The sequence below is a fragment of the Hypomesus nipponensis genome, chromosome 9 (genome assembly GCF_054491055.1).
Source record: "Hypomesus nipponensis isolate SF chromosome 9, ASM5449105v1, whole genome shotgun sequence".
Lineage (NCBI taxonomy): Eukaryota > Metazoa > Chordata > Actinopteri > Osmeriformes > Osmeridae > Hypomesus > Hypomesus nipponensis.
In genome coordinates this window covers 27,122,424-27,148,904 of record NC_140369.1, presented here as the reverse complement: position 1 = coordinate 27,148,904, position 26,481 = coordinate 27,122,424, and the positions used below count along the sequence as shown (strand labels likewise).

Genomic DNA, 26,481 nt, shown 5'->3' with positions numbered 1-26,481 from the left:
CTTGACGGCCTGCCAGGTATCGACGGAGAAAAAAAGGCGCAGCCCGGTTGCTGGCTGAAGATCACCAGCTGCAAACACCCTCTGCCGTGCGTCCATTCCATTTTGAAACGGACGTGACAATGTCCTACCTACTTTTTCTAAAATACCTGCCCCGTGTGAGGCTCGAACTCACGACCTTCAGATTATGAGACTGACGCGCTGCCTACTGCGCCAACAAGGCATGCTGCATGGCAGTGGCCCTCCCCCCACCCAGGTCAGGAGGTGCTGTGGAAACGGAGCTTGACGGCCTGCCAGGTATCGGCTGAGGAAAGATAAGCGCAGCCCGGTTTCTGGCTAAAGATCACAAGCTGCAAACACCCTCTGCCGTGCGTCCATTCCATTTTAAACGGACGTGACAATGTCCTACCTACTTTTTCTAAAATACCTGCCCCGTGTGAGGCTCGAACTCACGACCTTCAGATTATGAGACTGACGCCCTGCCTACTGCGCCAACGAGGCATGCTGCATGGCAGTGGCCCTCCCCCCACCCAGGTCAGAAGGTGCTGTGGAAAAGGCGCTTGACAGCCTGCCAGTTATCGGCGGACAAAAATAAGCGCAGCCCGGTTGCTGGCTGAAGATCACCAGCTGAAAATACCCTCTGCCGTGCGTCCATTCAATTTTGAAACGGAATTGACAATGTCCTACTTTTTCTAAAATACCTGCCCCGTGTGAGGCTCGAACTCACGACCTTCAGATTATGAGACTGACGCGCTGCCTACTGCGCCAACGAGGCATTCTGCATGGCAGTGGCCCTCCCCCCACCCAGGTCAGAAGGTGCTGCGGAAAAGGCGCTTGACAGCCTGCCAGTTATCGGCGGACAAAAAAAAGCGCAGCCCGGTTGCTGGATGAAGATCACCAGCTGCAAACACCCTCTGCCGTGCGTCCATTCCATTTTGAAACGGACGTGACAATGTCCTATTTTTTCTAAAATACCTGCCCCGTGTGAGGCTCGAACACACGACCTTCAGATTATGACACTGACGTGCTGCCTACTGCGCCAACGAGGCATGCTGCATGGCAGTGGCCCTCCCCCCACCCACCTCAGAAGGTGCTGTGGAAACCGCGCTTGACGGCCTGCCAGTTATCGGCGGACAAAAAAAGCGCAGCCCGGTTGCTGGATGAAGATCACCAGCTGCAAACACCCTCTGCCGTGCGTCCATTCCATTTTGAAACGGAATTGACAATGTCCTACCTTTTCTAAAATACCTGCCCCGTGTGAGGCTCGAACTCACGACCTTCAGATTATGAGACTGACGCGCTGCCTACTGCGCCAACGAGGCATGCTGCATGGCAGTGGCCCTCCCCCCACCCAGGTCAGAAGGTGCTGTGGAAAAGGCGCTTGACGGCCTGCCAGGTATCGGCGGAGAAAAAAAAGCGCAGCCCGGTTGCTGGCTGAAGATCACCAGCTGCAAACACCCTCTGCCGTGCTTCCATTCCATTTTGAAACGGAAGTGACAAGACGACCTTCAGATTATGAGACTGACACGCTGCTTACTGCGCCAACGAGGCATGCTGCGTGGCAGTGGCCCTCCACCAACCCAGGTCAGAAGGTGCTGTGGAAACGGCGCTTGACAGCCTGCCAGGTATCGACGGAGAAAAAAAGCGCAGCCCAGTTGCTGGCTGAAGATCACCAGCTGCAAACACCCTCTGCCGTGCGTCCATTCCATTTTGAAACGGACGTGACAATGTCCTACCTACTTTTTCTAAAATACCTGCCCCGTGTGAGGCTCGAACTCACGACCTTCAGATTATGAGACTGACGCCCTGCCTACTGCGCCAACGAGGCATGCTGCATGGCAGTGGCCCTCCCCCCACCCAGGTCAGAAGGTGCTGTGGAAATGGCGCTTGACGGCCTGCCAGGTATCGGCGGAGAAAAAAAAGCGCAGCCGGTTGCTGGCTGAAGATGACCAGCTGCAAACACCCTCTGACGTGCGTCCATTCCATTTTGAAACGGATGTGACAATGTTCTACCTACTTTTTCTAAAATACCTGCCCTGTGTGAGGCTCGAACTCACGACCTTCAGATTATGAGACTGACGCGCTGCCTACTGCGCCAACGAGGCATGCTGCATGGCAGTGGCCCTCCCCCCACCCAGGTCAGAAGGTGCTGTGGAAAAGGCGCTTGACAGCCTGCCAGTTATCGGCGGACAAAAAAAAGCGAAGCCCGGTTGCTGGCTGAAGATCACCAGCTGAAAATACCCTCTGCCGTGCGTCCATTCCATTTTGAAACGGAATTGACAATGTCCTACTTTTTCTAAAATACCTGCCCCGTGTGAGGCTCGAACTCACGACCTTCAGATTATGAGACTGACGCGCTGCCTACTGCGCCAACGAGGCATGCTGCATGGCAGTGGCCCTCCCCCCACCCAGGTCAGAAGGTGCTGTGGAAAAGGCGCTTGACGGCCTGCCAGGTATCAGCGGAGAAAAAAAAGCGCAGCCCGGTTGCTGGCTGAAGATCACCAGCTGCAAACACCCTCTGCCGTGCGTCCATTCCATTTTGAAACGGACGTGACAATGTCCTACCTAATTTTTCTAAAATACCTGCCCCATGTGAGGCTCGAACTCACAACCTTCAGATTATGAGACTGACGCGCTGCCTACTGCGCCAACGAGGCATGCTGCATGGCAGTGGCCCTCCCCCCACCCACCTCAGAAGGTGCTGTGGAAACCGCGCTTGACGGCCTGCCAGTTATCGGCGGACAAAAAAAAGCGCAGCCCGGTTGCTGGATGAGGATCACCAGCTGCAAACACCCTCTGCCGTGCGTCCATTCCATTTTGAAACGGAATTGACAATGTCCTACTTTTTCTAAAATACCTGCCCCGTGTGAGGCTCGAACTCACGACCTTCAGATTATGAGACTGACGCGCTGCCTACTGCGCCAACGAGGCATGCTGCGTGGCAGTGGCCCTCCACCAACCCAGGTCAGAAGGTGCTGTGGAAACGGCGCTTGACAGCCTGCCAGGTATCGGCGGAGGAAAAAAAAGCGCAGCCCAGTTGCTGGCTGAAGATCACCAGCTGCAGACACCCTCTGCCCTGCGTCCATTCCATTTTGAAACGGAAGTCACAAGACGACCTTCAGATTATGAGACTGACGGGCTGCCTACTGCGCCAACGAGGCATGCTGCATGGCAGTGGCCCTCCCCCCACCCAGGTCAGAAGGTGCTGTGGAAACCGCGCTTGACGGCCTGCCAGGTATCGACGGAGAAAAAAAGGCGCAGCCCGGTTGCTGGCTGAAGATCACCAGCTGCAAACACCCTCTGCCGTGCGTCCATTCCATTTTGAAACGGACGTGACAATGTCCTACCTACTTTTTCTAAAATACCTGCCCCGTGTGAGGCTCGAACTCACGACCTTCAGATTATGAGACTGACGCGCTGCCTACTGCGCCAACAAGGCATGCTGCATGGCAGTGGCCCTCCCCCCACCCAGGTCAGGAGGTGCTGTGGAAACGGAGCTTGACGGCCTGCCAGGTATCGGCTGAGGAAAGATAAGCGCAGCCCGGTTTCTGGCTAAAGATCACAAGCTGCAAACACCCTCTGCCGTGCGTCCATTCCATTTTGAAACGGACGTGACAATATCCTACCTACTTTTTCTAAAATACCTGCCCCGTGTGAGGCTCGAACTCACGACCTTCAGATTATGAGACTGACGCCCTGCCTACTGCGCCAACGAGGCATGCTGCATGGCAGTGGCCCTCCCCCCACCCAGGTCAGAAGGTGCTGTGGAAAAGGCGCTTGACAGCCTGCCAGTTATCGGCGGACAAAAATAAGCGCAGCCCGGTTGCTGGCTGAAGATCACCAGCTGAAAATACCCTCTGCCGTGCGTCCATTCAATTTTGAAAAGGAATTGACAATGTCCTACTTTTTCTAAAATACCTGCCCCGTGTGAGGCTCGAACTCACGACCTTCAGATTATGAGACTGACGCGCTGCCTACTGCGCCAACGAGGCATGCTGCATGGCAGTGGCCCTCCCCCCACCCACCTCAGAAGGTGCTGTGGAAACCGCGCTTGACGGCCTGCCAGTTATCGGCGGACAAAAAAAAGCGCAGCCCGGTTGCTGGATGAGGATCACCAGCTGCAAACACCCTCTGCCGTGCGTCCATTCCATTTTGAAACGGAATTGACAATGTCCTACTTTTTCTAAAATACCTGCCCCGTGTGAGGCTCGAACTCACGACCTTCTGATTATGAGACTGACGCGCTGCCTACTGCGCCAACGAGGCATGCTGCGTGGCAGTGGCCCTCCACCAACCCAGGTCAGAAGGTGCTGTGGAAACGGCGCTTGACAGCCTGCCAGGTATCGGCGGAGGAAAAAAAAGCGCAGCCCAGTTGCTGGCTGAAGATCACCAGCTGCAGACACCCTCTGCCCTGCGTCCATTCCATTTTGAAACGGAAGTCACAAGACGACCTTCAGATTATGAGACTGACGGGCTGCCTACTGCGCCAACGAGGCATGCTGCATGGCAGTGGCCCTCCCCCCACCCAGGTCAGAAGGTGCTGTGGAAACCGCGCTTGACGGCCTGCCAGGTATCGACGGAGAAAAAAAGGCGCAGCCCGGTTGCTGGCTGAAGATCACCAGCTGCAAACACCCTCTGCCGTGCGTCCATTCCATTTTGAAACGGACGTGACAATGTCCTACCTACTTTTTCTAAAATACCTGCCCCGTGTGAGGCTCGAACTCACGACCTTCAGATTATGAGACTGACGCGCTGCCTACTGCGCCAACAAGGCATGCTGCATGGCAGTGGCCCTCCCCCCACCCAGGTCAGGAGGTGCTGTGGAAACGGAGCTTGACGGCCTGCCAGGTATCGGCTGAGGAAAGATAAGCGCAGCCCGGTTTCTGGCTAAAGATCACAAGCTGCAAACACCCTCTGCCGTGCGTCCATTCCATTTTGAAACGGACGTGACAATATCCTACCTACTTTTTCTAAAATACCTGCCCCGTGTGAGGCTCGAACTCACGACCTTCAGATTATGAGACTGACGCCCTGCCTACTGCGCCAACGAGGCATGCTGCATGGCAGTGGCCCTCCCCCCACCCAGGTCAGAAGGTGCTGTGGAAAAGGCGCTTGACAGCCTGCCAGTTATCGGCGGACAAAAATAAGCGCAGCCCGGTTGCTGGCTGAAGATCACCAGCTGAAAATACCCTCTGCCGTGCGTCCATTCAATTTTGAAAAGGAATTGACAATGTCCTACTTTTTCTAAAATACCTGCCCCGTGTGAGGCTCGAACTCACGACCTTCAGATTATGAGACTGACGCGCTGCCTACTGCGCCAACGAGGCATGCTGCATGGCAGTGGCCCTCCCCCCACCCAGGTCAGAAGGTGCTGTGGAAAAGGCGCTTGACAGCCTGCCAGTTATCGGCGGACAAAAATAAGCGCAGCCCGGTTGCTGGCTGAAGATCACCAGCTGAAAATACCCTCTGCCGTGCGTCCATTCAATTTTGAAACGGAATTGACAATGTCCTACTTTTTCTAAAATACCTGCCCCGTGTGAGGCTCGAACTCACGACCTTCAGATTATGAGACTGACGCGCTGCCTACTGCGCCAACGAGGCATTCTGCATGGCAGTGGCCCTCCCCCCACCCAGGTCAGAAGGTGCTGCGGAAAAGGCGCTTGACAGCCTGCCAGTTATCGGCGGACAAAAAAAGCGCAGCCCGGTTGCTGGATGAAGATCACCAGCTGCAAACACCCTCTGCCGTGCGTCCATTCCATTTTGAAACGGACGTGACAATGTCCTATTTTTTCTAAAATACCTGCCCCGTGTGAGGCTCGAACACACGACCTTCAGATTATGACACTGACGTGCTGCCTACTGCGCCAACGAGGCATGCTGCATGGCAGTGGCCCTCCCCCCACCCACCTCAGAAGGTGCTGTGGAAACCGCGCTTGACGGCCTGCCAGTTATCGGCGGACAAAAAAAAGCGCAGCCCGGTTGCTGGATGAAGATCACCAGCTGCAAACACCCTCTGCCGTGCGTCCATTCCATTTTGAAACGGAATTGACAATGTCCTACTTTTTCTAAAATACCTGCCCCGTGTGAGGCTCGAACTCACGACCTTCAGATTATGAGACTGACGCGCTGCCTACTGCGCCAACGAGGCATGCTGCATGGCAGTGGCCCTCCCCCCACCCAGGTCAGAAGGTGCTGTGGAAAAGGCGCTTGACGGCCTGCCAGGTATCGGCGGAGAAAAAAAAGCGCAGCCCGGTTGCTGGCTGAAGATCACCAGCTGCAAACACCCTCTGCCGTGCTTCCATTCCATTTTGAAACGGAAGTGACAAGACGACCTTCAGATTATGAGACTGACACGCTGCTTACTGCGCCAACGAGGCATGCTGCGTGGCAGTGGCCCTCCACCAACCCAGGTCAGAAGGTGCTGTGGAAACGGCGCTTGACAGCCTGCCAGGTATCGACGGAGAAAAAAAGCGCAGCCCAGTTGCTGGCTGAAGATCACCAGCTGCAAACACCCTCTGCCGTGCGTCCATTCCATTTTGAAACGGACGTGACAATGTCCTACCTACTTTTTCTAAAATACCTGCCCCGTGTGAGGCTCGAACTCACGACCTTCAGATTATGAGACTGACGCCCTGCCTACTGCGCCAACGAGGCATGCTGCATGGCAGTGGCCCTCCCCCCACCCAGGTCAGAAGGTGCTGTGGAAACGGAGCTTGACGGCCTGCCAGGTATCGGCTGAGGAAAGATAAGCGCAGCCCGGTTTCTGGCTAAAGATCACAAGCTGCAAACACCCTCTGCCGTGCGTCCATTCCATTTTGAAACGGACGTGACAATATCCTACCTACTTTTTCTAAAATACCTGCCCCGTGTGAGGCTCGAACTCACGACCTTCAGATTATGAGACTGACGCCCTGCCTACTGCGCCAACGAGGCATGCTGCATGGCAGTGGCCCTCCCCCCACCCAGGTCAGAAGGTGCTGTGGAAATGGCGCTTGACGGCCTGCCAGGTATCGGCGGAGAAAAAAAAGCGCAGCCGGTTGCTGGCTGAAGATGACCAGCTGCAAACACCCTCTGACGTGCGTCCATTCCATTTTGAAACGGATGTGACAATGTTCTACCTACTTTTTATAAAATACCTGCCCTGTGTGAGGCTCGAACTCACGACCTTCAGATTATGAGACTGACGCGCTGCCTACTGCGCCAACGAGGCATGCTGCATGGCAGTGGCCCTCCCCCCACCCAGGTCAGAAGGTGCTGTGGAAAAGGCGCTTGACAGCCTGCCAGTTATCGGCGGACAAAAAAAAGCGAAGCCCGGTTGCTGGCTGAAGATCACCAGCTGAAAATACCCTCTGCCGTGCGTCCATTCCATTTTGAAACGGAATTGACAATGTCCTACTTTTTCTAAAATACCTGCCCCGTGTGAGGCTCGAACTCACGACCTTCAGATTATGAGACTGACGCGCTGCCTACTGCGCCAACGAGGCATGCTGCATGGCAGTGGCCCTCCCCCCACCCAGGTCAGAAGGTGCTGTGGAAAAGGCGCTTGACGGCCTGCCAGGTATCAGCGGAGAAAAAAAAGTGCAGCCCGGTTGCTGGCTGAAGATCACCAGCTGCAAACACCCTCTGCCGTGCGTCCATTCCATTTTGAAACGGACGTGACAATGTCCTACCTAATTTTTCTAAAATACCTGCCCCATGTGAGGCTCGAACTCACAACCTTCAGATTATGAGACTGACGCGCTGCCTACTGCGCCAACGAGGCATGCTGCATGGCAGTGGCCCTCCCCCCACCCACCTCAGAAGGTGCTGTGGAAACCGCGCTTGACGGCCTGCCAGTTATCGGCGGACAAAAAAAGCGCAGCCCGGTTGCTGGATGAGGATCACCAGCTGCAAACACCCTCTGCCGTGCGTCCATTCCATTTTGAAACGGAATTGACAATGTCCTACTTTTTCTAAAATACCTGCCCCGTGTGAGGCTCGAACTCACGACCTTCAGATTATGAGACTGACGCGCTGCCTACTGCGCCAACGAGGCATGCTGCGTGGCAGTGGCCCTCCACCAACCCAGGTCAGAAGGTGCTGTGGAAACGGCGCTTGACAGCCTGCCAGGTATCGGCGGAGGAAAAAAAAGCGCAGCCCAGTTGCTGGCTGAAGATCACCAGCTGCAGACACCCTCTGCCCTGCGTCCATTCCATTTTGAAACGGACGTGACAATGTCCTACCTAATTTTTCTAAAATACCTGCCCCATGTGAGGCTCGAACTCACAACCTTCAGATTATGAGACTGACGCGCTGCCTACTGCGCCAACGAGGCATGCTGCATGGCAGTGGCCCTCCCCCCACCCACCTCAGAAGGTGCTGTGGAAACCGCGCTTGACGGCCTGCCAGTTATCGGCGGACAAAAAAAAGCGCAGCCCGGTTGCTGGATGAGGATCACCAGCTGCAAACACCCTCTGCCGTGCGTCCATTCCATTTTGAAACGGAATTGACAATGTCCTACTTTTTCTAAAATACCTGCCCCGTGTGAGGCTCGAACTCACGACCTTCAGATTATGAGACTGACGCGCTGCCTACTGCGCCAACGAGGCATGCTGCGTGGCAGTGGCCCTCCACCAACCCAGGTCAGAAGGTGCTGTGGAAACGGCGCTTGACAGCCTGCCAGGTATCGGCGGAGGAAAAAAAAGCGCAGCCCAGTTGCTGGCTGAAGATCACCAGCTGCAGACACCCTCTGCCCTGCGTCCATTCCATTTTGAAACGGAAGTCACAAGACGACCTTCAGATTATGAGACTGACGCCCTGCCTACTGCGCCAACGAGGCATGCTGCATGGCAGTGGCCCTCCCCCCACCCAGGTCAGAAGGTGCTGTGGAAACCGCGCTTGACGGCCTGCCAGTTATCGGCGGACAAAAAAAAGCGCAGCCCGGTTGCTGGATGAGGATCACCAGCTGCAAACACCCTCTGCCGTGCGTCCATTCCATTTTGAAACGGAATTGACAATGTCCTACTTTTTCTAAAATACCTGCCCCGTGTGAGGCTCGAACTCACGACCTTCAGATTATGAGACTGACGCGCTGCCTACTGCGCCAACGAGGCATGCTGCGTGGCAGTGGCCCTCCACCAACCCAGGTCAGAAGGTGCTGTGGAAACGGCGCTTGACAGCCTGCCAGGTATCGGCGGAGGAAAAAAAAGCGCAGCCCAGTTGCTGGCTGAAGATCACCAGCTGCAGACACCCTCTGCCCTGCGTCCATTCCATTTTGAAACGGACGTGACAATGTCCTACCTAATTTTTCTAAAATACCTGCCCCATGTGAGGCTCGAACTCACAACCTTCAGATTATGAGACTGACGCGCTGCCTACTGCGCCAACGAGGCATGCTGCATGGCAGTGGCCCTCCCCCCACCCACCTCAGAAGGTGCTGTGGAAACCGCGCTTGACGGCCTGCCAGTTATCGGCGGACAAAAAAAAGCGCAGCCCGGTTGCTGGATGAGGATCACCAGCTGCAAACACCCTCTGCCGTGCGTCCATTCCATTTTGAAACGGAATTGACAATGTCCTACTTTTTCTAAAATACCTGCCCCGTGTGAGGCTCGAACTCACGACCTTCAGATTATGAGACTGACGCGCTGCCTACTGCGCCAACGAGGCATGCTGCGTGGCAGTGGCCCTCCACCAACCCAGGTCAGAAGGTGCTGTGGAAACGGCGCTTGACAGCCTGCCAGGTATCGGCGGAGGAAAAAAAAGCGCAGCCCAGTTGCTGGCTGAAGATCACCAGCTGCAGACACCCTCTGCCCTGCGTCCATTCCATTTTGAAACGGAAGTCACAAGACGACCTTCAGATTATGAGACTGACGGGCTGCCTACTGCGCCAACGAGGCATGCTGCATGGCAGTGGCCCTCCCCCCACCCAGGTCAGAAGGTGCTGTGGAAACCGCGCTTGACGGCCTGCCAGGTATCGACGGAGAAAAAAAGGCGCAGCCCGGTTGCTGGCTGAAGATCACCAGCTGCAAACACCCTCTGCCGTGCGTCCATTCCATTTTGAAACGGACGTGACAATGTCCTACCTACTTTTTCTAAAATACCTGCCCCGTGTGAGGCTCGAACTCACGACCTTCAGATTATGAGACTGACGCGCTGCCTACTGCGCCAACAAGGCATGCTGCATGGCAGTGGCCCTCCCCCCACCCAGGTCAGGAGGTGCTGTGGAAACGGAGCTTGACGGCCTGCCAGGTATCGGCTGAGGAAAGATAAGCGCAGCCCGGTTTCTGGCTAAAGATCACAAGCTGCAAACACCCTCTGCCGTGCGTCCATTCCATTTTGAAACGGATGTGACAATGTTCTACCTACTTTTTCTAAAACACCTGCCCCGTGTGAGGCTCGAACTCACGACCTTCAGATTATGAGACTGACGCCCTGCCTACTGCGCCAACGAGGCATGCTGCATGGCAGTGGCCCTCCCCCCACCCAGGTCAGAAGGTGCTGTGGAAAAGGCGCTTGACAGCCTGCCAGTTATCGGCGGACAAAAATAAGCGCAGCCCGGTTGCTGGCTGAAGATCACCAGCTGAAAATACCCTCTGCCGTGCGTCCATTCAATTTTGAAAAGGAATTGACAATGTCCTACTTTTTCTAAAATACCTGCCCCGTGTGAGGCTCGAACTCACGACCTTCAGATTATGAGACTGACGCGCTGCCTACTGCGCCAACGAGGCAATCTGCATGGCAGTGGCCCTCCCCCCACCCAGGTCAGAAGGTGCTGCGGAAAAGGCGCTTGACAGCCTGCCAGTTATCGGCGGACAAAAAAAAGCGCAGCCCGGTTGCTGGATGAAGATCACCAGCTGCAAACACCCTCTGCCGTGCGTCCATTCCATTTTGAAACGGAATTGACAATGTCCTACTTTTTCTAAAATACCTGCCCCGTGTGAGGCTCGAACTCACGACCTTCAGATTGTGAGACTGACGCGCTGCCTACTGCGCCAACGAGGCATGCTGCATGGCAGTGGCCCTCCCCCCACCCAGGTCAGAAGGTGCTGTGGAAAAGGCGCTTGACGGCCTGCCAGGTATCGGCGGAAAAAAAAAAGCGCAGCCCGGTTGCTGGCTGAAGATCACCAGCTGCAAACACCCTCTGCCGTGCTTCCATTCCATTTTGAAACGGAAGTGACAAGACGACCTTCAGATTATGAGACTGACACGCTGCTTACTGCGCCAACGAGGCATGCTGCGTGGCAGTGGCCCTCCACCAACCCAGGTCAGAAGGTGCTGTGGAAACGGCGCTTGACAGCCTGCCAGGTATCGGCGGAGGAAAAAAAAGCGCAGCCCAGTTGCTGGCTGAAGATCACCAGCTGCAGACACCCTCTGCCCTGCGTCCATTCCATTTTGAAACGGAAGTCACAAGACGACCTTCAGATTATGAGACTGACGGGCTGCCTACTGCGCCAACGAGGCATGCTGCATGGCAGTGGCCCTCCCCCCACCCAGGTCAGAAGGTGCTGTGGAAACCGCGCTTGACGGCCTGCCAGGTATCGACGGAGAAAAAAAGGCGCAGCCCGGTTGCTGGCTGAAGATCACCAGCTGCAAACACCCTCTGCCGTGCGTCCATTCCATTTTGAAACGGACGTGACAATGTCCTACCTACTTTTTCTAAAATACCTGCCCCGTGTGAGGCTCGAACTCACGACCTTCAGATTATGAGACTGACGCGCTGCCTACTGCGCCAACAAGGCATGCTGCATGGCAGTGGCCCTCCCCCCACCCAGGTCAGGAGGTGCTGTGGAAACGGAGCTTGACGGCCTGCCAGGTATCGGCTGAGGAAAGATAAGCGCAGCCCGGTTTCTGGCTAAAGATCACAAGCTGCAAACACCCTCTGCCGTGCGTCCATTCCATTTTGAAACGGATGTGACAATGTTCTACCTACTTTTTCTAAAACACCTGCCCCGTGTGAGGCTCGAACTCACGACCTTCAGATTATGAGACTGACGCCCTGCCTACTGCGCCAACGAGGCATGCTGCATGGCAGTGGCCCTCCCCCCACCCAGGTCAGAAGGTGCTGTGGAAAAGGCGCTTGACAGCCTGCCAGTTATCGGCGGACAAAAATAAGCGCAGCCCGGTTGCTGGCTGAAGATCACCAGCTGAAAATACCCTCTGCCGTGCGTCCATTCAATTTTGAAAAGGAATTGACAATGTCCTACTTTTTCTAAAATACCTGCCCCGTGTGAGGCTCGAACTCACGACCTTCAGATTATGAGACTGACGCGCTGCCTACTGCGCCAACGAGGCAATCTGCATGGCAGTGGCCCTCCCCCCACCCAGGTCAGAAGGTGCTGCGGAAAAGGCGCTTGACAGCCTGCCAGTTATCGGCGGACAAAAAAAAGCGCAGCCCGGTTGCTGGATGAAGATCACCAGCTGCAAACACCCTCTGCCGTGCGTCCATTCCATTTTGAAACGGAATTGACAATGTCCTACTTTTTCTAAAATACCTGCCCCGTGTGAGGCTCGAACTCACGACCTTCAGATTGTGAGACTGACGCGCTGCCTACTGCGCCAACGAGGCATGCTGCATGGCAGTGGCCCTCCCCCCACCCAGGTCAGAAGGTGCTGTGGAAAAGGCGCTTGACGGCCTGCCAGGTATCGGCGGAAAAAAAAAAGCGCAGCCCGGTTGCTGGCTGAAGATCACCAGCTGCAAACACCCTCTGCCGTGCTTCCATTCCATTTTGAAACGGAAGTGACAAGACGACCTTCAGATTATGAGACTGACACGCTGCTTACTGCGCCAACGAGGCATGCTGCGTGGCAGTGGCCCTCCACCAACCCAGGTCAGAAGGTGCTGTGGAAACGGCGCTTGACAGCCTGCCAGGTATCGGCGGAGGAAAAAAAAGCGCAGCCCAGTTGCTGGCTGAAGATCACCAGCTGCAGACACCCTCTGCCCTGCGTCCATTCCATTTTGAAACGGAAGTCACAAGACGACCTTCAGATTATGAGACTGACGGGCTGCCTACTGCGCCAACGAGGCATGCTGCATGGCAGTGGCCCTCCCCCCACCCGGTCAGAAGGTGCTGTGGAAACGGCGCTTGACGGCCTGCCAGGTATCGGCGGAGAAAAAAAAGCGCAGCCGGTTGCTGGCTGAAGATGACCAGCTGCAAACACCCTCTGACGTGCGTCCATTCCATTTTGAAACGGATGTGACAATGTCCTACCTACTTTTTCTAAAATACCTGCCCTGTGTGAGGCTCGAACTCACGACCTTCAGATTATGAGACTGACGCGCTGCCTACTGCGCCAACGAGGCATGCTGCATGGCAGTGGCCCTCCCCCCACCCAGGTCAGAAGGTGCTGTGGAAAAGGCGCTTGACAGCCTGCCAGTTATCGGCGGACAAAAAAAAGCGAAGCCCGGTTGCTGGCTGAAGATCACCAGCTGAAAATACCCTCTGCCGTGCGTCCATTCCATTTTGAAACGGAATTGACAATGTCCTACTTTTTCTAAAATACCTGCCCCGTGTGAGGCTCGAACTCACGACCTTCAGATTATGAGACTGACGCGCTGCCTACTGCGCCAACGAGGCATGCTGCATGGCAGTGGCCCTCCCCCCACCCAGGTCAGAAGGTGCTGTGGAAAAGGCGCTTGACGGCCTGCCAGGTATCAGCGGAGAAAAAAAAGCGCAGCCCGGTTGCTGGCTGAAGATCACCAGCTGCAAACACCCTCTGCCGTGCGTCCATTCCATTTTGAAACGGACGTGACAATGTCCTACCTAATTTTTCTAAAATACCTGCCCCATGTGAGGCTCGAACTCACGACCTTCAGATTATGAGACTGACGCGCTGCCTACTGCGCCAACGAGGCATGCTGCATGGCAGTGGCCCTCCCCCCACCCACCTCAGAAGGTGCTGTGGAAACCGCGCTTGACGGCCTGCCAGTTATCGGCGGACAAAACAAAGCGCAGCCCGGTTGCTGGATGAAGATCACCAGCTGCAAACACCCTCTGCCGTGCGTCCATTCCATTTTGAAACGGAATTGACAATGTCCTACTTTTTCTAAAATACCTGCCCCGTGTGAGGCTCGAACTCACGACCTTCAGATTATGAGACTGACGCACTGCCTACTGCGCCAACGAGGCATGCTGCGTGGCAGTGGCCCTCCACCAACCCAGGTCAGAAGGTGCTGTGGAAACGGCGCTTGACAGCCTGCCAGGTATCGGCGGAGGAAAAAAAAGCGCAGCCCAGTTGCTGGCTGAAGATCACCAGCTGCAGACACCCTCTGCCCTGCGTCCATTCCATTTTGAAACGGAAGTCACAAGACGACCTTCAGATTATGAGACTGACGGGCTGCCTACTGCGCCAACGAGGCATGCTGCATGGCAGTGGCCCTCCCCCCACCCAGGTCAGAAGGTGCTGTGGAAACCGCGCTTGACGGCCTGCCAGGTATCGACGGAGAAAAAAAGGCGCAGCCCGGTTGCTGGCTGAAGATCACCAGCTGCAAACACCCTCTGCCGTGCGTCCATTCCATTTTGAAACGGACGTGACAATGTCCTACCTACTTTTTCTAAAATACCTGCCCCGTGTGAGGCTCGAACTCACGACCTTCAGATTATGAGACTGACGCGCTGCCTACTGCGCCAACAAGGCATGCTGCATGGCAATGGCCCTCCCCCCACCCAGGTCAGGAGGTGCTGTGGAAACGGAGCTTGACGGCCTGCCAGGTATCGGCTGAGGAAAGATAAGCGCAGCCCGGTTTCTGGCTGAAGATCACAAGCTGCAAACACCCTCTGCCGTGCGTCCATTCCATTTTGAAACGGACGTGACAATGTCCTACCTACTTTTTCTAAAATACCTGCCCCGTGTGAGGCTCGAACTCACGACCTTCAGATTATGAGACTGACGCCCTGCCTACTGCGCCAACGAGGCATGCTGCATGGCAGTGGCCCTCCCCCCACCCAGGTCAGAAGGTGCTGTGGAAAAGGCGCTTGACAGCCTGCCAGTTATCGGCGGACAAAAATAAGCGCAGCCCGGTTGCTGGCTGAAGATCACCAGCTGAAAATACCCTCTGCCGTGCGTCCATTCAATTTTGAAACGGAATTGACAATGTCCTACTTTTTCTAAAATACCTGCCCCGTGTGAGGCTCGAACTCACGACCTTCAGATTATGAGACTGACGCGCTGCCTACTGCGCCAACGAGGCATTCTGCATGGCAGTGGCCCTCCCCCCACCCAGGTCAGAAGGTGCTGCGGAAAAGGCGCTTGACAGCCTGCCAGTTATCGGCGGACAAAAAAAAGCGCAGCCCGGTTGCTGGATGAAGATCACCAGCTGCAAACACCCTCTGCCGTGCGTCCATTCCATTTTGAAACGGACGTGACAATGTCCTATTTTTTCTAAAATACCTGCCCCGTGTGAGGCTCGAACACACGACCTTCAGATTATGACACTGACGTGCTGCCTACTGCGCCAACGAGGCATGCTGCATGGCAGTGGCCCTCCCCCCACCCACCTCAGAAGGTGCTGTGGAAACCGCGCTTGACGGCCTGCCAGTTATCGGCGGACAAAAAAAAGCGCAGCCCGGTTGCTGGATGAAGATCACCAGCTGCAAACACCCTCTGCCGTGCGTCCATTCCATTTTGAAACGGAATTGACAATGTCCTACTTTTTCTAAAATACCTGCCCCGTGTGAGGCTCGAACTCACGACCTTCAGATTATGAGACTGACGCGCTGCCTACTGCGCCAACGAGGCATGCTGCATGGCAGTGGCCCTCCCCCCACCCAGGTCAGAAGGTGCTGTGGAAAAGGCGCTTGACGGCCTGCCAGGTATCGGCGGAGAAAAAAAAGCGCAGCCCGGTTGCTGGCTGAAGATCACCAGCTGCAAACACCCTCTGCCGTGCTTCCATTCCATTTTGAAACGGAAGTGACAAGACGACCTTCAGATTATGAGACTGACACGCTGCTTACTGCGCCAACGAGGCATGCTGCGTGGCAGTGGCCCTCCACCAACCCAGGTCAGAAGGTGCTGTGGAAACGGCGCTTGACAGCCTGCCAGGTATCGGCGGAGGAAAAAAAAGCGCAGCCCAGTTGCTGGCTGAAGATCACCAGCTGCAGACACCCTCTGCCCTGCGTCCATTCCATTTTGAAACGGAAGTCACAAGACGACCTTCAGATTATGAGACTGACGGGCTGCCTACTGCGCCAACGAGGCATGCTGCATGGCAGTGGCCCTCCCCCCACCCGGTCAGAAGGTGCTGTGGAAATGGCGCTTGACGGCCTGCCAGGTATCGGCGGAGAAAAAAAAGCGCAGCTGGTTGCTGGCTGAAGATGACCAGCTGCAAACACCCTCTGACGTGCGTCCATTCCATTTTGAAACGGATGTGACAATGTTCTACCTACTTTTTATAAAATACCTGCCCTGTGTGAGGCTCGAACTCACGACCTTCAGATTATGAGACTGACGCGCTGCCTACTGCGCCAACGAGGCATGCTGCATGGCAGTGGCCCTCCCCCCACCCAGGTCAGAAGGTGCTGTGGAAAAGGCGCTTGACAGCCTGCCAGTTATCGGCGGACAAAAAAAAGCGCAGCCCGGTTGCTGGCTGAAGATCACCAGCTGAAAATACCCTCTGCCGTGCGTCCATTCCATTTTGAAACGGAATTGACAATGTCCTACTTTTTCTAAAATACCTGCCCCGTGTGAGGCTCGAACTCACGACCTTCAGATTATGAGACTGACGCGCTGCCTACTGCGCCAACGAGGCATGCTGCATGGCAGTGGCCCTCCCCCCACCCAGGTCAGAAGGTGCTGTGGAAAAGGCGCTTGACGGCCTGCCAGGTATCAGCGGAGAAAAAAAAGCGCAGCCCGGTTGCTGGCTGAAGATCACCAGCTGCAAACACCCTCTGCCGTGCGTCCATTCCATTTTGAAACGGACGTGACAATGTCCTACCTAATTTTTCTAAAATACCTGCCCCATGTGAGGCTCGAACTCACGACCTTCAGATTATGAGACTGACGCCCTGCCTACTGCGCCAACGAGGCATGCTGCATGGCAGTGGCCCTCCCCCCACCCAGGTTAGGAGGTGCTGTGGAAACGGAGCTTGACGGCCTGCCAGGTATCGGCTGAGGAAAGATAAGCGCAGCCCGGTTTCTGGCTAAAGATCACAAGCTGCAAACACCCTCTGCCGTGCGTCCATTCCATTTTGAAACGGACGTGACAATGTCCTACCTACTTTTTCTAAGATACCTGCCCAGTGTGAGGCTCGAACTCACGACCTTCAGATTATGAGACTGACGCGCTGCCTGCTGCGCCAACGAGGCATGCTGCATGTCAGTGGCCCTCCCCCACCCAGGTCAGAAGGTGCTGTGGAAACCGCGCTTGACGGCCTGCCAGGTATCGACGGAGAAAAAAAGGCGCAGCCCGGTTGCTGGCTGAAGATCACCAGCTGCAAACACCCTCTGCCGTGCGTCCATTCCATTTTGAAACGGACGTGACAATGTCCTACCTACTTTTTCTAAAATACCTGCCCCGTGTGAGGCTCGAACTCACGACCTTCAGATTATGAGACTGACGCGCTGCCTACTGCGCCAACAAGGCATGCTGCATGGCAGTGGCCCTCCCCCCACCCGGTCAGAAGGTGCTGTGGAAACGGCGCTTGACGGCCTGCCAGGTATCGGCGGAGAAAAAAAAGCGCAGCCGGTTGCTGGCTGAAGATGACCAGCTGCAAACACCCTCTGACGTGCGTCCATTCCATTTTGAAACGGATGTGACAATGTCCTACCTACTTTTTCTAAAATACCTGCCCTGTGTGAGGCTCGAACTCACGACCTTCAGATTATGAGACTGACGCGCTGCCTACTGCGCCAACGAGGCATGCTGCATGGCAGTGGCCCTCCCCCCACCCAGGTCAGAAGGTGCTGTGGAAAAGGCGCTTGACAGCCTGCCAGTTATCGGCGGACAAAAAAAAGCGCAGCCCGGTTGCTGGCTAAAGATCACCAGCTGAAAATACCCTCTGCCGTGCGTCCATTCAATTTTGAAACGGAATTGACAATGTCCTACTTTTTCTAAAATACCTGCCCCGTGTGAGGCTCGAACTCACAACCTTCAGATTATGAGACTGACGCGCTGCCTACTGCGCCAACGAGGCATGCTGCATGGCAGTGGCCCTCCCCCCACCCACCTCAGAAGGTGCTGTGGAAACCGCGCTTGACGGCCTGCCAGTTATCGGCGGACAAAAAAAAGCGCAGCCCGGTTGCTGGATGAAGATCACCAGCTGCAAACACCCTCTGCCGTGCGTCCATTCAATTTTGAAACGGAATTGACAATGTCCTACTTTTTCTAAAATACCTGCCCCGTGTGAGGCTCGAACTCACGACCTTCAGATTATGAGACTGACGCGCTGCCTACTGCGCCAACGAGGCATGCTGCATGGCAGTGGCCCTCCCCCCACCCAGGTCAGAAGGTGCTGTGGAAAAGGCGCTTGACGGCCTGCCAGGTATCGGCGGAGAAAAAAAAGCGCAGCCCGGTTGCTGGCTGAAGATCACCAGCTGCAAACACCCTCTGCCGTGCTTCCATTCCATTTTGAAACGGATGTGACAATGTCCTACCTACTTTTTCTAAAATACCTGCCCTGTGTGAGGCTCGAACTCACGACCTTCAGATTATGAGACTGACGCGCTGCCTACTGCGCCAACGAGGCATGCTGCATGGCAGTGGCCCTCCCCCCACCCAGGTCAGAAGGTGCTGTGGAAAAGGCGCTTGACAGCCTGCCAGTTATCGGCGGACAAAAAAAAGCGCAGCCCGGTTGCTGGCTGAAGATCACCAGCTGAAAATACCCTCTGCCGTGCGTCCATTCCATTTTGAAACGGAATTGACAATGTCCTACTTTTTCTAAAATACCTGCCCCGTGTGAGGCTCGAACTCACGACCTTCAGATTATGAGACTGACGCGCTGCCTACTGCGCCAACGAGGCATGCTGCATGGCAGTGGCCCTCCCCCCACGCAGGTCAGAAGGTGCTGTGGAAACGGCGCTTGACGGCCCGCCAGGTATCGGCTGAGGAAAAAAAAGCGCAGCCCGGTTGCTGGCTGAAGATCACCAGCTGCAAACACCCTCTGCCGTGCGTCCATTCCATTTTGAAACGGACGTGACAATGTCCTACCTACTTTTTCTAAAATACCTGCCCCGTGTGAGGCTCGAACTCACGACCTTCAGATTATGAGACTGACGCGCTGCCTACTGCGCCAACGAGGCATGCTGCATGTCAGTGGCCCTCCCCCACCCAGGTCAGAAGGTGCTGTGGAAACCGCGCTTGACGGCCTGCCAGGTATCGACGGAGAAAAAAAGGCGCAGCCCGGTTGCTGGCTGAAGATTACCAGCTGCAAACACCCTCTGCCGTGCGTCCATTCCATTTTGAAACGGACGTGACAATGTCCTACCTACTTTTTCTAAAATACCTGCCCCGTGTGAGGCTCGAACTCACGACCTTCAGATTATGAGACTGACGCGCTGCCTACTGCGCCAACAAGGCATGCTGCATGGCAGTGGCCCTCCCCCCACCCAGGTTAGGAGGTGCTGTGGAAACGGAGCTTGACGGCCTGCCAGGTATCGGCTGAGGAAAGATAAGCGCAGCCCGGTTTCTGGCTAAAGATCACAAGCTGCAAACACCCTCTGCCGTGCGTCCATTCCATTTTGAAACGGACGTGACAATGTCCTACCTACTTTTTCTAAAATACCTGCCCCGTGTGAGGCTCGAACTCACGACCTTCAGATTATGAGACTGACGCCCTGCCTACTGCGCCAACGAGGCATGCTGCATGGCAGTGGCCCTCCCCCCACGCAGGTCAGAAGGTGCTGTGGAAACGGCGCTTGACGGCCCGCCAGGTATCGGCTGAGGAAAAAAAAGCGCAGCCCGGTTGCTGGCTGAAGAACACCAGTTGCAAACACCCTCTGCCGCGTCCATTCCATTTTGAAACGGACGTGACAATGTCCTACTTTTTCTAAGATACCTGCCCAGTGTGAGGCTCGAACTCACGACCTTCAGATTATGAGACTGACGCGCTGCCTACTGCGCCAACGAGGCATGCTGCATGGCAGTGGCCCTCCCCCCACCCAGGTCAGAAGGTGCTGTGGAAACGGAGCTTGACGGCCTGCCAGGTATCGGCTGAGGAAAGATAAGCGCAGCCCGGTTGCTGGCTGAAGATCACCAGCTGCAAACACCCTCTGCCGTGCGTCTATTCCATTTTGAAACGGATGTAACAATGTCCTACTTTTTCTAAAATACCTGCCCAGTGTGAGGCTCGAATTCACGACCTTCAGATTATGAGACTGACGCGCTGCCTGCTGCGCCAACGAGGCATGCTGCATGTCAGTGGCCCTCCCCCCACCCAGGTCAGAAGGTGCTGTGGAAACCGCGCTTGACGGCCTGCCAGGTATCGGCGGAGAAAAAAAGGCGCAGCCCGGTTGCTGGCTGAAGATCACCAGCTGCAAACACCCTCTGCCGTGCGTCCATTCCATTTTGAAACGGACGTGACAATGTCCTACCTACTTTTTCTAAAATACCTGTCCCGTGTGAGGCTCGAACTCACGACATTCAGATTATGAGACTGACGCGCTGCCTACTGCGCCAATGAGGCATGCTGCATGGCAGTGGCCCTCCCCCTACCCAGGTCAGAAGGTGCTGTGGAAAAGGCGCTTGACAGCCTGCCAGGTATCGGCTGAGGAAAAAAAAGCGCAGCCCGGTTGCTGGCTGAAGATCCCCAGCTGCAAACACCCTCTTCGGTTCGTCCATTCCATTTTGAAACGGACGTGACAATGTCAAATTTTTTCGAAAATACCTGCCCCTTGTGAGGCTCGAATTCACGACCTTCAGATTATGAGACTGACGCGCTGCCTGCTGCGCCAACGAGGCATGCTGCATGTCAGTGGCCCTCCCCCACCCAGGTCAGAAGGTGCTGTGGAAACCGCGCTTGACGGCCTGCCAGGTATCGACGGAGAAAAAAAGGCGCAGCCCGGTTGCTGGCTGAAGATCACCAGCTGCAAACACCCTCTGCCGTGCGTCCATTCCATTTTGAAACGGACGTGACAATGTCCTACCTACTTTTTCTAAAATACCTGCCCCGTGTGAGGCTCGAACTCACGACCTTCAGATTATGAGACTGACGCGCTGCCTACTGCGCCAACGAGGCATGCTGCATGGCAGTGGCCCTCCCCCCACCCAGGTCAGAAGGTGCTGTGGAAAAGGCGCTTGACGGCCTGCCAGGTATCGGCGGAGAAAAAAAAGCGCAGCCCGGTTGCTGGCTGAAGATCACCAGCTGCAAACACCCTCTGCCGTGCGTCCCTTCCATTTTGAAACGGACGTGACAATGTCCTACCTACTTTTTCTAAAATACCTGCCCCGTGTGAGGCTCGAACTCACGACCTTCAGATTATGAGACTGACGCGCTGCCTACTGCGCCAACGAGGCATGCTGCATGGCAGTGGCCCTCCCCCCACCCAGGTCAGAAGGTGCTGTGGAAACGGCGCTTGACGGCCCGCCAGGTATCGGCTGAGGAAAAAAAAGCGCAGCCCGGTTGCTGGCTGAAGATCACCAGCTGCAAACACCCTCTGCCGTGCGTCCATTCCATTTTGAAACGGATGTAACAATGTCCTACTTTTTCTAAAATACATGCCCCGTGTGAGGCTCGAACTCACGACCTTCAGATTATGAGACTGACGCGCTGCCTACTGCGCCAACGAGGCATGCTGCATGGCAGTGGCCCTCCCCCCACCCAGGTCAGAAGGTGCTGTGGAAAAGGCGCTTGACAGCCTGCCAGTTATCGGCGGACAAAAAAAAGCGCAGCCCGGTTGCTGGCTGAAGATCACCAGCTGAAAATACCCTCTGCCGTGCGTCCATTCCATTTTGAAACGGAATTGACAATGTCCTACTTTTTCTAAAATACCTGCCCCGTGTGAGGCTCGAACTCACGACCTTCAGATTATGAGACTGACGCGCTGCCTACTGCGCCAACGAGGCATGCTGCATGGCAGTGGCCCTCCCCCCACGCAGGTCAGAAGGTGCTGTGGAAACGGCGCTTGACGGCCCGCCAGGTATCGGCTGAGGAAAAAAAAGCGCAGCCCGGTTGCTGGCTGAAGATCACCAGCTGCAAACACCCTCTGCCGTGCGTCCATTCCATTTTGAAACGGACGTGACAATGTCCTACCTACTTTTTCTAAAATACCTGCCCCGTGTGAGGCTCGAACTCACGACCTTCAGATTATGAGACTGACGCGCTGCCTACTGCGCCAACGAGGCATGCTGCATGTCAGTGGCCCTCCCCCACCCAGGTCAGAAGGTGCTGTGGAAACCGCGCTTGACGGCCTGCCAGGTATCGACGGAGAAAAAAAGGCGCAGCCCGGTTGCTGGCTGAAGATTACCAGCTGCAAACACCCTCTGCCGTGCGTCCATTCCATTTTGAAACGGACGTGACAATGTCCTACCTACTTTTTCTAAAATACCTGCCCCGTGTGAGGCTCGAACTCACGACCTTCAGATTATGAGACTGACGCGCTGCCTACTGCGCCAACAAGGCATGCTGCATGGCAGTGGCCCTCCCCCCACCCAGGTTAGGAGGTGCTGTGGAAACGGAGCTTGACGGCCTGCCAGGTATCGGCTGAGGAAAGATAAGCGCAGCCCGGTTTCTGGCTAAAGATCACAAGCTGCAAACACCCTCTGCCGTGCGTCCATTCCATTTTGAAACGGACGTGACAATGTCCTACCTACTTTTTCTAAAATACCTGCCCCGTGTGAGGCTCGAACTCACGACCTTCAGATTATGAGACTGACGCCCTGCCTACTGCGCCAACGAGGCATGCTGCATGGCAGTGGCCCTCCCCCCACGCAGGTCAGAAGGTGCTGTGGAAACGGCGCTTGACGGCCCGCCAGGTATCGGCTGAGGAAAAAAAAGCGCAGCCCGGTTGCTGGCTGAAGAACACCAGTTGCAAACACCCTCTGCCGCGTCCATTCCATTTTGAAACGGACGTGACAATGTCCTACTTTTTCTAAGATACCTGCCCAGTGTGAGGCTCGAACTCACGACCTTCAGATTATGAGACTGACGCGCTGCCTACTGCGCCAACGAGGCATGCTGCATGGCAGTGGCCCTCCCCCCACCCAGGTCAGAAGGTGCTGTGGAAACGGAGCTTGACGGCCTGCCAGGTATCGGCTGAGGAAAGATAAGCGCAGCCCGGTTGCTGGCTGAAGATCACCAGCTGCAAACACCCTCTGCCGTGCGTCTATTCCATTTTGAAACGGATGTAACAATGTCCTACTTTTTCTAAAATACCTGCCCAGTGTGAGGCTCGAATTCACGACCTTCAGATTATGAGACTGACGCGCTGCCTGCTGCGCCAACGAGGCATGCTGCATGTCAGTGGCCCTCCCCCCACCCAGGTCAGAAGGTGCTGTGGAAACCGCGCTTGACGGCCTGCCAGGTATCGGCGGAGAAAAAAAGGCGCAGCCCGGTTGCTGGCTGAAGATCACCAGCTGCAAACACCCTCTGCCGTGCGTCCATTCCATTTTGAAACGGACGTGACAATGTCCTACCTACTTTTTCTAAAATACCTGTCCCGTGTGAGGCTCGAACTCACGACATTCAGATTATGAGACTGACGCGCTGCCTACTGCGCCAATGAGGCATGCTGCATGGCAGTGGCCCTCCCCCTACCCAGGTCAGAAGGTGCTGTGGAAAAGGCGCTTGACAGCCTGCCAGGTATCGGCTGAGGAAAAAAAAGCGCAGCCCGGTTGCTGGCTGAAGATCCCCAGCTGCAAACACCCTCTTCGGTTCGTCCATTCCATTTTGAAACGGACGTGACAATGTCAAATTTTTTCGAAAATACCTGCCCCTTGTGAGGCTCGAATTCACGACCTTCAGATTATGAGACTGACGCGCTGCCTGCTGCGCCAACGAGGCATGCTGCATGTCAGTGGCCCTCCCCCACCCAGGTCAGAAGGTGCTGTGGAAACCGCGCTTGACGGCCTGCCAGGTATCGACGGAGAAAAAAAGGCGCAGCCCGGTTGCTGGCTGAAGATCACCAGCTGCAAACACCCTCTGCCGTGCGTCCATTCCATTTTGAAACGGACGTGACAATGTCCTACCTACTTTTTCTAAAATACCTGCCCCGTGTGAGGCTCGAACTCACGACCTTCAGATTATGAGACTGACGCGCTGCCTACTGCGCCAACGAGGCATGCTGCATGGCAGTGGCCCTCCCCCCACCCAGGTCAGAAGGTGCTGTGGAAAAGGCGCTTGACGGCCTGCCAGGTATCGGCGGAGAAAAAAAAGCGCAGCCCGGTTGCTGGCTGAAGATCACCAGCTGCAAACACCCTCTGCCGTGCGTCCCTTCCATTTTGAAACGGACGTGACAATGTCCTACCTACTTTTTCTAAAATACCTGCCCCGTGTGAGGCTCGAACTCACGACCTTCAGATTATGAGACTGACGCGCTGCCTACTGCGCCAACGAGGCATGCTGCATGGCAGTGGCCCTCCCCCCACCCAGGTCAGAAGGTGCTGTGGAAACGGCGCTTGACGGCCCGCCAGGTATCGGCTGAGGAAAAAAAAGCGCAGCCCGGTTGCTGGCTGAAGATCACCAGCTGCAAACACCCTCTGCCGTGCGTCCATTCCATTTTGAAACGGATGTAACAATGTCCTACTTTTTCTAAAATACATGCCCCGTGTGAGGCTCGAACTCACGACCTTCAGATTATGAGACTGACGCGCTGCCTACTGCGCCAACGAGGCATGCTGCATGGCAGTGGCCCTCCCCCCACCCAGGTCAGAAGGTGCTGTGGAAAAGGCGCTTGACAGCCTGCCAGTTATCGGCGGACAAAAAAAAGCGCAGCCCGGTTGCTGGCTGAAGATCACCAGCTGAAAATACCCTCTGCCGTGCGTCCATTCCATTTTGAAACGGAATTGACAATGTCCTACTTTTTCTAAAATACCTGCCCCGTGTGAGGCTCGAACTCACGACCTTCAGATTATGAGACTGACGCGCTGCCTACTGCGCCAACGAGGCATGCTGCATGGCAGTGGCCCTCCCCCCACGCAGGTCAGAAGGTGCTGTGGAAACGGCGCTTGACGGCCCGCCAGGTATCGGCTGAGGAAAAAAAAGCGCAGCCCGGTTGCTGGCTGAAGATCACCAGCTGCAAACACCCTCTGCCGTGCGTCCATTCCATTTTGAAACGGACGTGACAATGTCCTACCTACTTTTTCTAAAATACCTGCCCCGTGTGAGGCTCGAACTCACGACCTTCAGATTATGAGACTGACGCGCTGCCTACTGCGCCAACGAGGCATGCTGCATGTCAGTGGCCCTCCCCCACCCAGGTCAGAAGGTGCTGTGGAAACCGCGCTTGACGGCCTGCCAGGTATCGGCTGAGGAAAAAAAAGCGCAGCCCGGTTGCTGGCTGAAGATCCCCAGCTGCAAACACCCTCTTCGGTTCGTCCATTCCATTTTGAAACGGACGTGACAATGTCAAATTTTTTCGAAAATACCTGCCCCTTGTGAGGCTCGAATTCACGACCTTCAGATTATGAGACTGACGCGCTGCCTGCTGCGCCAACGAGGCATGCTGCATGTCAGTGGCCCTCCCCCACCCAGGTCAGAAGGTGCTGTGGAAACCGCGCTTGACGGCCTGCCAGGTATCGACGGAGAAAAAAAGGCGCAGCCCGGTTGCTGGCTGAAGATCACCAGCTGCAAACACCCTCTGCCGTGCGTCCATTCCATTTTGAAACGGACGTGACAATGTCCTACCTACTTTTTCTAAAATACCTGCCCCGTGTGAGGCTCGAACTCACGACCTTCAGATTATGAGACTGACGCGCTGCCTACTGCGCCAACGAGGCATGCTGCATGGCAGTGGCCCTCCCCCCACCCAGGTCAGAAGGTGCTGTGGAAAAGGCGCTTGACGGCCTGCCAGGTATCGGCGGAGAAAAAAAAGCGCAGCCCGGTTGCTGGCTGAAGATCACCAGCTGCAAACACCCTCTGCCGTGCGTCCCTTCCATTTTGAAACGGACGTGACAATGTCCTACCTACTTTTTCTAAAATACCTGCCCCGTGTGAGGCTCGAACTCACGACCTTCAGATTATGAGACTGACGCGCTGCCTACTGCGCCAACGAGGCATGCTGCATGGCAGTGGCCCTCCCCCCACCCAGGTCAGAAGGTGCTGTGGAAACGGCGCTTGACGGCCCGCCAGGTATCGGCTGAGGAAAAAAAAGCGCAGCCCGGTTGCTGGCTGAAGATCACCAGCTGCAAACACCCTCTGCCGTGCGTCCATTCCATTTTGAAACGGATGTAACAATGTCCTACTTTTTCTAAAATACATGCCCCGTGTGAGGCTCGAACTCACGACCTTCAGATTATGAGACTGACGCGCTGCCTACTGCGCCAACGAGGCATGCTGCATGGCAGTGGCCCTCCCCCCACCCAGGTCAGAAGGTGCTGTGGAAAAGGCGCTTGACAGCCTGCCAGTTATCGGCGGACAA

General features: G+C 55.6%; 68 non-coding genes across 68 annotated transcripts; all 68 read right to left on the bottom strand.

Moving 5' to 3' along the window:
• Positions 1 to 147: 147 nt before the first annotated feature.
• On the bottom strand, positions 148 to 220 carry trnam-cau (transfer RNA methionine (anticodon CAU)). The gene has a single exon. It is a non-coding gene; the product is annotated as a tRNA-Met (tRNA).
• A 205-nt stretch (positions 221 to 425) lies between these two features.
• On the bottom strand, positions 426 to 498 carry trnam-cau (transfer RNA methionine (anticodon CAU)). The gene has a single exon. It is a non-coding gene; the product is annotated as a tRNA-Met (tRNA).
• A 201-nt stretch (positions 499 to 699) lies between these two features.
• trnam-cau (transfer RNA methionine (anticodon CAU)) lies at positions 700 to 772 on the bottom strand. Its single transcript has one exon. It is a non-coding gene; the product is annotated as a tRNA-Met (tRNA).
• Positions 773 to 1,246: 474 nt separating this feature from the next.
• On the bottom strand, positions 1,247 to 1,319 carry trnam-cau (transfer RNA methionine (anticodon CAU)). Its single transcript has one exon. It is a non-coding gene; the product is annotated as a tRNA-Met (tRNA).
• Positions 1,320 to 1,752: 433 nt separating this feature from the next.
• Positions 1,753 to 1,825, bottom strand: trnam-cau (transfer RNA methionine (anticodon CAU)). Its single transcript has one exon. It is a non-coding gene; the product is annotated as a tRNA-Met (tRNA).
• Positions 1,826 to 2,029: 204 nt separating this feature from the next.
• Positions 2,030 to 2,102, bottom strand: trnam-cau (transfer RNA methionine (anticodon CAU)). Its single transcript has one exon. It is a non-coding gene; the product is annotated as a tRNA-Met (tRNA).
• Positions 2,103 to 2,303: 201 nt separating this feature from the next.
• Positions 2,304 to 2,376, bottom strand: trnam-cau (transfer RNA methionine (anticodon CAU)). Its single transcript has one exon. It is a non-coding gene; the product is annotated as a tRNA-Met (tRNA).
• A 205-nt stretch (positions 2,377 to 2,581) lies between these two features.
• trnam-cau (transfer RNA methionine (anticodon CAU)) lies at positions 2,582 to 2,654 on the bottom strand. Its single transcript has one exon. It is a non-coding gene; the product is annotated as a tRNA-Met (tRNA).
• A 201-nt stretch (positions 2,655 to 2,855) lies between these two features.
• On the bottom strand, positions 2,856 to 2,928 carry trnam-cau (transfer RNA methionine (anticodon CAU)). Its single transcript has one exon. It is a non-coding gene; the product is annotated as a tRNA-Met (tRNA).
• A 435-nt stretch (positions 2,929 to 3,363) lies between these two features.
• trnam-cau (transfer RNA methionine (anticodon CAU)) lies at positions 3,364 to 3,436 on the bottom strand. Its single transcript has one exon. It is a non-coding gene; the product is annotated as a tRNA-Met (tRNA).
• A 206-nt stretch (positions 3,437 to 3,642) lies between these two features.
• On the bottom strand, positions 3,643 to 3,715 carry trnam-cau (transfer RNA methionine (anticodon CAU)). Its single transcript has one exon. It is a non-coding gene; the product is annotated as a tRNA-Met (tRNA).
• A 201-nt stretch (positions 3,716 to 3,916) lies between these two features.
• On the bottom strand, positions 3,917 to 3,989 carry trnam-cau (transfer RNA methionine (anticodon CAU)). The gene has a single exon. It is a non-coding gene; the product is annotated as a tRNA-Met (tRNA).
• Positions 3,990 to 4,190: 201 nt separating this feature from the next.
• trnam-cau (transfer RNA methionine (anticodon CAU)) lies at positions 4,191 to 4,263 on the bottom strand. The gene has a single exon. It is a non-coding gene; the product is annotated as a tRNA-Met (tRNA).
• Positions 4,264 to 4,698: 435 nt separating this feature from the next.
• trnam-cau (transfer RNA methionine (anticodon CAU)) lies at positions 4,699 to 4,771 on the bottom strand. The gene has a single exon. It is a non-coding gene; the product is annotated as a tRNA-Met (tRNA).
• A 206-nt stretch (positions 4,772 to 4,977) lies between these two features.
• Positions 4,978 to 5,050, bottom strand: trnam-cau (transfer RNA methionine (anticodon CAU)). The gene has a single exon. It is a non-coding gene; the product is annotated as a tRNA-Met (tRNA).
• Positions 5,051 to 5,251: 201 nt separating this feature from the next.
• trnam-cau (transfer RNA methionine (anticodon CAU)) lies at positions 5,252 to 5,324 on the bottom strand. The gene has a single exon. It is a non-coding gene; the product is annotated as a tRNA-Met (tRNA).
• A 201-nt stretch (positions 5,325 to 5,525) lies between these two features.
• trnam-cau (transfer RNA methionine (anticodon CAU)) lies at positions 5,526 to 5,598 on the bottom strand. Its single transcript has one exon. It is a non-coding gene; the product is annotated as a tRNA-Met (tRNA).
• Positions 5,599 to 6,072: 474 nt separating this feature from the next.
• Positions 6,073 to 6,145, bottom strand: trnam-cau (transfer RNA methionine (anticodon CAU)). Its single transcript has one exon. It is a non-coding gene; the product is annotated as a tRNA-Met (tRNA).
• A 433-nt stretch (positions 6,146 to 6,578) lies between these two features.
• Positions 6,579 to 6,651, bottom strand: trnam-cau (transfer RNA methionine (anticodon CAU)). The gene has a single exon. It is a non-coding gene; the product is annotated as a tRNA-Met (tRNA).
• Positions 6,652 to 6,857: 206 nt separating this feature from the next.
• trnam-cau (transfer RNA methionine (anticodon CAU)) lies at positions 6,858 to 6,930 on the bottom strand. Its single transcript has one exon. It is a non-coding gene; the product is annotated as a tRNA-Met (tRNA).
• Positions 6,931 to 7,134: 204 nt separating this feature from the next.
• On the bottom strand, positions 7,135 to 7,207 carry trnam-cau (transfer RNA methionine (anticodon CAU)). The gene has a single exon. It is a non-coding gene; the product is annotated as a tRNA-Met (tRNA).
• A 201-nt stretch (positions 7,208 to 7,408) lies between these two features.
• On the bottom strand, positions 7,409 to 7,481 carry trnam-cau (transfer RNA methionine (anticodon CAU)). The gene has a single exon. It is a non-coding gene; the product is annotated as a tRNA-Met (tRNA).
• A 205-nt stretch (positions 7,482 to 7,686) lies between these two features.
• Positions 7,687 to 7,759, bottom strand: trnam-cau (transfer RNA methionine (anticodon CAU)). Its single transcript has one exon. It is a non-coding gene; the product is annotated as a tRNA-Met (tRNA).
• Positions 7,760 to 7,959: 200 nt separating this feature from the next.
• On the bottom strand, positions 7,960 to 8,032 carry trnam-cau (transfer RNA methionine (anticodon CAU)). Its single transcript has one exon. It is a non-coding gene; the product is annotated as a tRNA-Met (tRNA).
• A 206-nt stretch (positions 8,033 to 8,238) lies between these two features.
• On the bottom strand, positions 8,239 to 8,311 carry trnam-cau (transfer RNA methionine (anticodon CAU)). The gene has a single exon. It is a non-coding gene; the product is annotated as a tRNA-Met (tRNA).
• Positions 8,312 to 8,512: 201 nt separating this feature from the next.
• On the bottom strand, positions 8,513 to 8,585 carry trnam-cau (transfer RNA methionine (anticodon CAU)). The gene has a single exon. It is a non-coding gene; the product is annotated as a tRNA-Met (tRNA).
• Positions 8,586 to 9,016: 431 nt separating this feature from the next.
• Positions 9,017 to 9,089, bottom strand: trnam-cau (transfer RNA methionine (anticodon CAU)). Its single transcript has one exon. It is a non-coding gene; the product is annotated as a tRNA-Met (tRNA).
• A 206-nt stretch (positions 9,090 to 9,295) lies between these two features.
• On the bottom strand, positions 9,296 to 9,368 carry trnam-cau (transfer RNA methionine (anticodon CAU)). Its single transcript has one exon. It is a non-coding gene; the product is annotated as a tRNA-Met (tRNA).
• Positions 9,369 to 9,569: 201 nt separating this feature from the next.
• Positions 9,570 to 9,642, bottom strand: trnam-cau (transfer RNA methionine (anticodon CAU)). Its single transcript has one exon. It is a non-coding gene; the product is annotated as a tRNA-Met (tRNA).
• Positions 9,643 to 10,077: 435 nt separating this feature from the next.
• trnam-cau (transfer RNA methionine (anticodon CAU)) lies at positions 10,078 to 10,150 on the bottom strand. The gene has a single exon. It is a non-coding gene; the product is annotated as a tRNA-Met (tRNA).
• Positions 10,151 to 10,356: 206 nt separating this feature from the next.
• On the bottom strand, positions 10,357 to 10,429 carry trnam-cau (transfer RNA methionine (anticodon CAU)). Its single transcript has one exon. It is a non-coding gene; the product is annotated as a tRNA-Met (tRNA).
• Positions 10,430 to 10,630: 201 nt separating this feature from the next.
• On the bottom strand, positions 10,631 to 10,703 carry trnam-cau (transfer RNA methionine (anticodon CAU)). Its single transcript has one exon. It is a non-coding gene; the product is annotated as a tRNA-Met (tRNA).
• A 201-nt stretch (positions 10,704 to 10,904) lies between these two features.
• trnav-cac (transfer RNA valine (anticodon CAC)) lies at positions 10,905 to 10,977 on the bottom strand. Its single transcript has one exon. It is a non-coding gene; the product is annotated as a tRNA-Val (tRNA).
• Positions 10,978 to 11,641: 664 nt separating this feature from the next.
• Positions 11,642 to 11,714, bottom strand: trnam-cau (transfer RNA methionine (anticodon CAU)). Its single transcript has one exon. It is a non-coding gene; the product is annotated as a tRNA-Met (tRNA).
• A 206-nt stretch (positions 11,715 to 11,920) lies between these two features.
• trnam-cau (transfer RNA methionine (anticodon CAU)) lies at positions 11,921 to 11,993 on the bottom strand. Its single transcript has one exon. It is a non-coding gene; the product is annotated as a tRNA-Met (tRNA).
• Positions 11,994 to 12,194: 201 nt separating this feature from the next.
• On the bottom strand, positions 12,195 to 12,267 carry trnam-cau (transfer RNA methionine (anticodon CAU)). Its single transcript has one exon. It is a non-coding gene; the product is annotated as a tRNA-Met (tRNA).
• A 201-nt stretch (positions 12,268 to 12,468) lies between these two features.
• Positions 12,469 to 12,541, bottom strand: trnav-cac (transfer RNA valine (anticodon CAC)). The gene has a single exon. It is a non-coding gene; the product is annotated as a tRNA-Val (tRNA).
• A 662-nt stretch (positions 12,542 to 13,203) lies between these two features.
• trnam-cau (transfer RNA methionine (anticodon CAU)) lies at positions 13,204 to 13,276 on the bottom strand. Its single transcript has one exon. It is a non-coding gene; the product is annotated as a tRNA-Met (tRNA).
• A 201-nt stretch (positions 13,277 to 13,477) lies between these two features.
• Positions 13,478 to 13,550, bottom strand: trnam-cau (transfer RNA methionine (anticodon CAU)). Its single transcript has one exon. It is a non-coding gene; the product is annotated as a tRNA-Met (tRNA).
• Positions 13,551 to 13,755: 205 nt separating this feature from the next.
• trnam-cau (transfer RNA methionine (anticodon CAU)) lies at positions 13,756 to 13,828 on the bottom strand. Its single transcript has one exon. It is a non-coding gene; the product is annotated as a tRNA-Met (tRNA).
• A 201-nt stretch (positions 13,829 to 14,029) lies between these two features.
• Positions 14,030 to 14,102, bottom strand: trnam-cau (transfer RNA methionine (anticodon CAU)). The gene has a single exon. It is a non-coding gene; the product is annotated as a tRNA-Met (tRNA).
• A 435-nt stretch (positions 14,103 to 14,537) lies between these two features.
• Positions 14,538 to 14,610, bottom strand: trnam-cau (transfer RNA methionine (anticodon CAU)). The gene has a single exon. It is a non-coding gene; the product is annotated as a tRNA-Met (tRNA).
• Positions 14,611 to 15,090: 480 nt separating this feature from the next.
• trnam-cau (transfer RNA methionine (anticodon CAU)) lies at positions 15,091 to 15,163 on the bottom strand. The gene has a single exon. It is a non-coding gene; the product is annotated as a tRNA-Met (tRNA).
• A 475-nt stretch (positions 15,164 to 15,638) lies between these two features.
• Positions 15,639 to 15,711, bottom strand: trnam-cau (transfer RNA methionine (anticodon CAU)). The gene has a single exon. It is a non-coding gene; the product is annotated as a tRNA-Met (tRNA).
• A 662-nt stretch (positions 15,712 to 16,373) lies between these two features.
• On the bottom strand, positions 16,374 to 16,446 carry trnam-cau (transfer RNA methionine (anticodon CAU)). Its single transcript has one exon. It is a non-coding gene; the product is annotated as a tRNA-Met (tRNA).
• Positions 16,447 to 16,647: 201 nt separating this feature from the next.
• Positions 16,648 to 16,720, bottom strand: trnam-cau (transfer RNA methionine (anticodon CAU)). Its single transcript has one exon. It is a non-coding gene; the product is annotated as a tRNA-Met (tRNA).
• A 761-nt stretch (positions 16,721 to 17,481) lies between these two features.
• Positions 17,482 to 17,554, bottom strand: trnam-cau (transfer RNA methionine (anticodon CAU)). The gene has a single exon. It is a non-coding gene; the product is annotated as a tRNA-Met (tRNA).
• A 203-nt stretch (positions 17,555 to 17,757) lies between these two features.
• trnam-cau (transfer RNA methionine (anticodon CAU)) lies at positions 17,758 to 17,830 on the bottom strand. The gene has a single exon. It is a non-coding gene; the product is annotated as a tRNA-Met (tRNA).
• A 201-nt stretch (positions 17,831 to 18,031) lies between these two features.
• Positions 18,032 to 18,104, bottom strand: trnam-cau (transfer RNA methionine (anticodon CAU)). Its single transcript has one exon. It is a non-coding gene; the product is annotated as a tRNA-Met (tRNA).
• Positions 18,105 to 18,305: 201 nt separating this feature from the next.
• Positions 18,306 to 18,378, bottom strand: trnam-cau (transfer RNA methionine (anticodon CAU)). The gene has a single exon. It is a non-coding gene; the product is annotated as a tRNA-Met (tRNA).
• Positions 18,379 to 18,583: 205 nt separating this feature from the next.
• Positions 18,584 to 18,656, bottom strand: trnam-cau (transfer RNA methionine (anticodon CAU)). The gene has a single exon. It is a non-coding gene; the product is annotated as a tRNA-Met (tRNA).
• Positions 18,657 to 18,857: 201 nt separating this feature from the next.
• Positions 18,858 to 18,930, bottom strand: trnam-cau (transfer RNA methionine (anticodon CAU)). Its single transcript has one exon. It is a non-coding gene; the product is annotated as a tRNA-Met (tRNA).
• Positions 18,931 to 19,136: 206 nt separating this feature from the next.
• On the bottom strand, positions 19,137 to 19,209 carry trnam-cau (transfer RNA methionine (anticodon CAU)). The gene has a single exon. It is a non-coding gene; the product is annotated as a tRNA-Met (tRNA).
• Positions 19,210 to 19,413: 204 nt separating this feature from the next.
• On the bottom strand, positions 19,414 to 19,486 carry trnam-cau (transfer RNA methionine (anticodon CAU)). Its single transcript has one exon. It is a non-coding gene; the product is annotated as a tRNA-Met (tRNA).
• A 1,584-nt stretch (positions 19,487 to 21,070) lies between these two features.
• trnam-cau (transfer RNA methionine (anticodon CAU)) lies at positions 21,071 to 21,143 on the bottom strand. Its single transcript has one exon. It is a non-coding gene; the product is annotated as a tRNA-Met (tRNA).
• A 205-nt stretch (positions 21,144 to 21,348) lies between these two features.
• trnam-cau (transfer RNA methionine (anticodon CAU)) lies at positions 21,349 to 21,421 on the bottom strand. The gene has a single exon. It is a non-coding gene; the product is annotated as a tRNA-Met (tRNA).
• Positions 21,422 to 21,623: 202 nt separating this feature from the next.
• Positions 21,624 to 21,696, bottom strand: trnam-cau (transfer RNA methionine (anticodon CAU)). Its single transcript has one exon. It is a non-coding gene; the product is annotated as a tRNA-Met (tRNA).
• A 201-nt stretch (positions 21,697 to 21,897) lies between these two features.
• Positions 21,898 to 21,970, bottom strand: trnam-cau (transfer RNA methionine (anticodon CAU)). The gene has a single exon. It is a non-coding gene; the product is annotated as a tRNA-Met (tRNA).
• Positions 21,971 to 22,176: 206 nt separating this feature from the next.
• On the bottom strand, positions 22,177 to 22,249 carry trnam-cau (transfer RNA methionine (anticodon CAU)). The gene has a single exon. It is a non-coding gene; the product is annotated as a tRNA-Met (tRNA).
• Positions 22,250 to 22,453: 204 nt separating this feature from the next.
• trnam-cau (transfer RNA methionine (anticodon CAU)) lies at positions 22,454 to 22,526 on the bottom strand. Its single transcript has one exon. It is a non-coding gene; the product is annotated as a tRNA-Met (tRNA).
• A 1,584-nt stretch (positions 22,527 to 24,110) lies between these two features.
• On the bottom strand, positions 24,111 to 24,183 carry trnam-cau (transfer RNA methionine (anticodon CAU)). The gene has a single exon. It is a non-coding gene; the product is annotated as a tRNA-Met (tRNA).
• Positions 24,184 to 24,388: 205 nt separating this feature from the next.
• Positions 24,389 to 24,461, bottom strand: trnam-cau (transfer RNA methionine (anticodon CAU)). The gene has a single exon. It is a non-coding gene; the product is annotated as a tRNA-Met (tRNA).
• A 202-nt stretch (positions 24,462 to 24,663) lies between these two features.
• Positions 24,664 to 24,736, bottom strand: trnam-cau (transfer RNA methionine (anticodon CAU)). Its single transcript has one exon. It is a non-coding gene; the product is annotated as a tRNA-Met (tRNA).
• A 201-nt stretch (positions 24,737 to 24,937) lies between these two features.
• trnam-cau (transfer RNA methionine (anticodon CAU)) lies at positions 24,938 to 25,010 on the bottom strand. Its single transcript has one exon. It is a non-coding gene; the product is annotated as a tRNA-Met (tRNA).
• A 206-nt stretch (positions 25,011 to 25,216) lies between these two features.
• Positions 25,217 to 25,289, bottom strand: trnam-cau (transfer RNA methionine (anticodon CAU)). The gene has a single exon. It is a non-coding gene; the product is annotated as a tRNA-Met (tRNA).
• A 478-nt stretch (positions 25,290 to 25,767) lies between these two features.
• Positions 25,768 to 25,840, bottom strand: trnam-cau (transfer RNA methionine (anticodon CAU)). Its single transcript has one exon. It is a non-coding gene; the product is annotated as a tRNA-Met (tRNA).
• Positions 25,841 to 26,045: 205 nt separating this feature from the next.
• On the bottom strand, positions 26,046 to 26,118 carry trnam-cau (transfer RNA methionine (anticodon CAU)). The gene has a single exon. It is a non-coding gene; the product is annotated as a tRNA-Met (tRNA).
• A 202-nt stretch (positions 26,119 to 26,320) lies between these two features.
• Positions 26,321 to 26,393, bottom strand: trnam-cau (transfer RNA methionine (anticodon CAU)). Its single transcript has one exon. It is a non-coding gene; the product is annotated as a tRNA-Met (tRNA).
• Between the last annotated feature and the right edge of the window lie 88 nt (positions 26,394 to 26,481).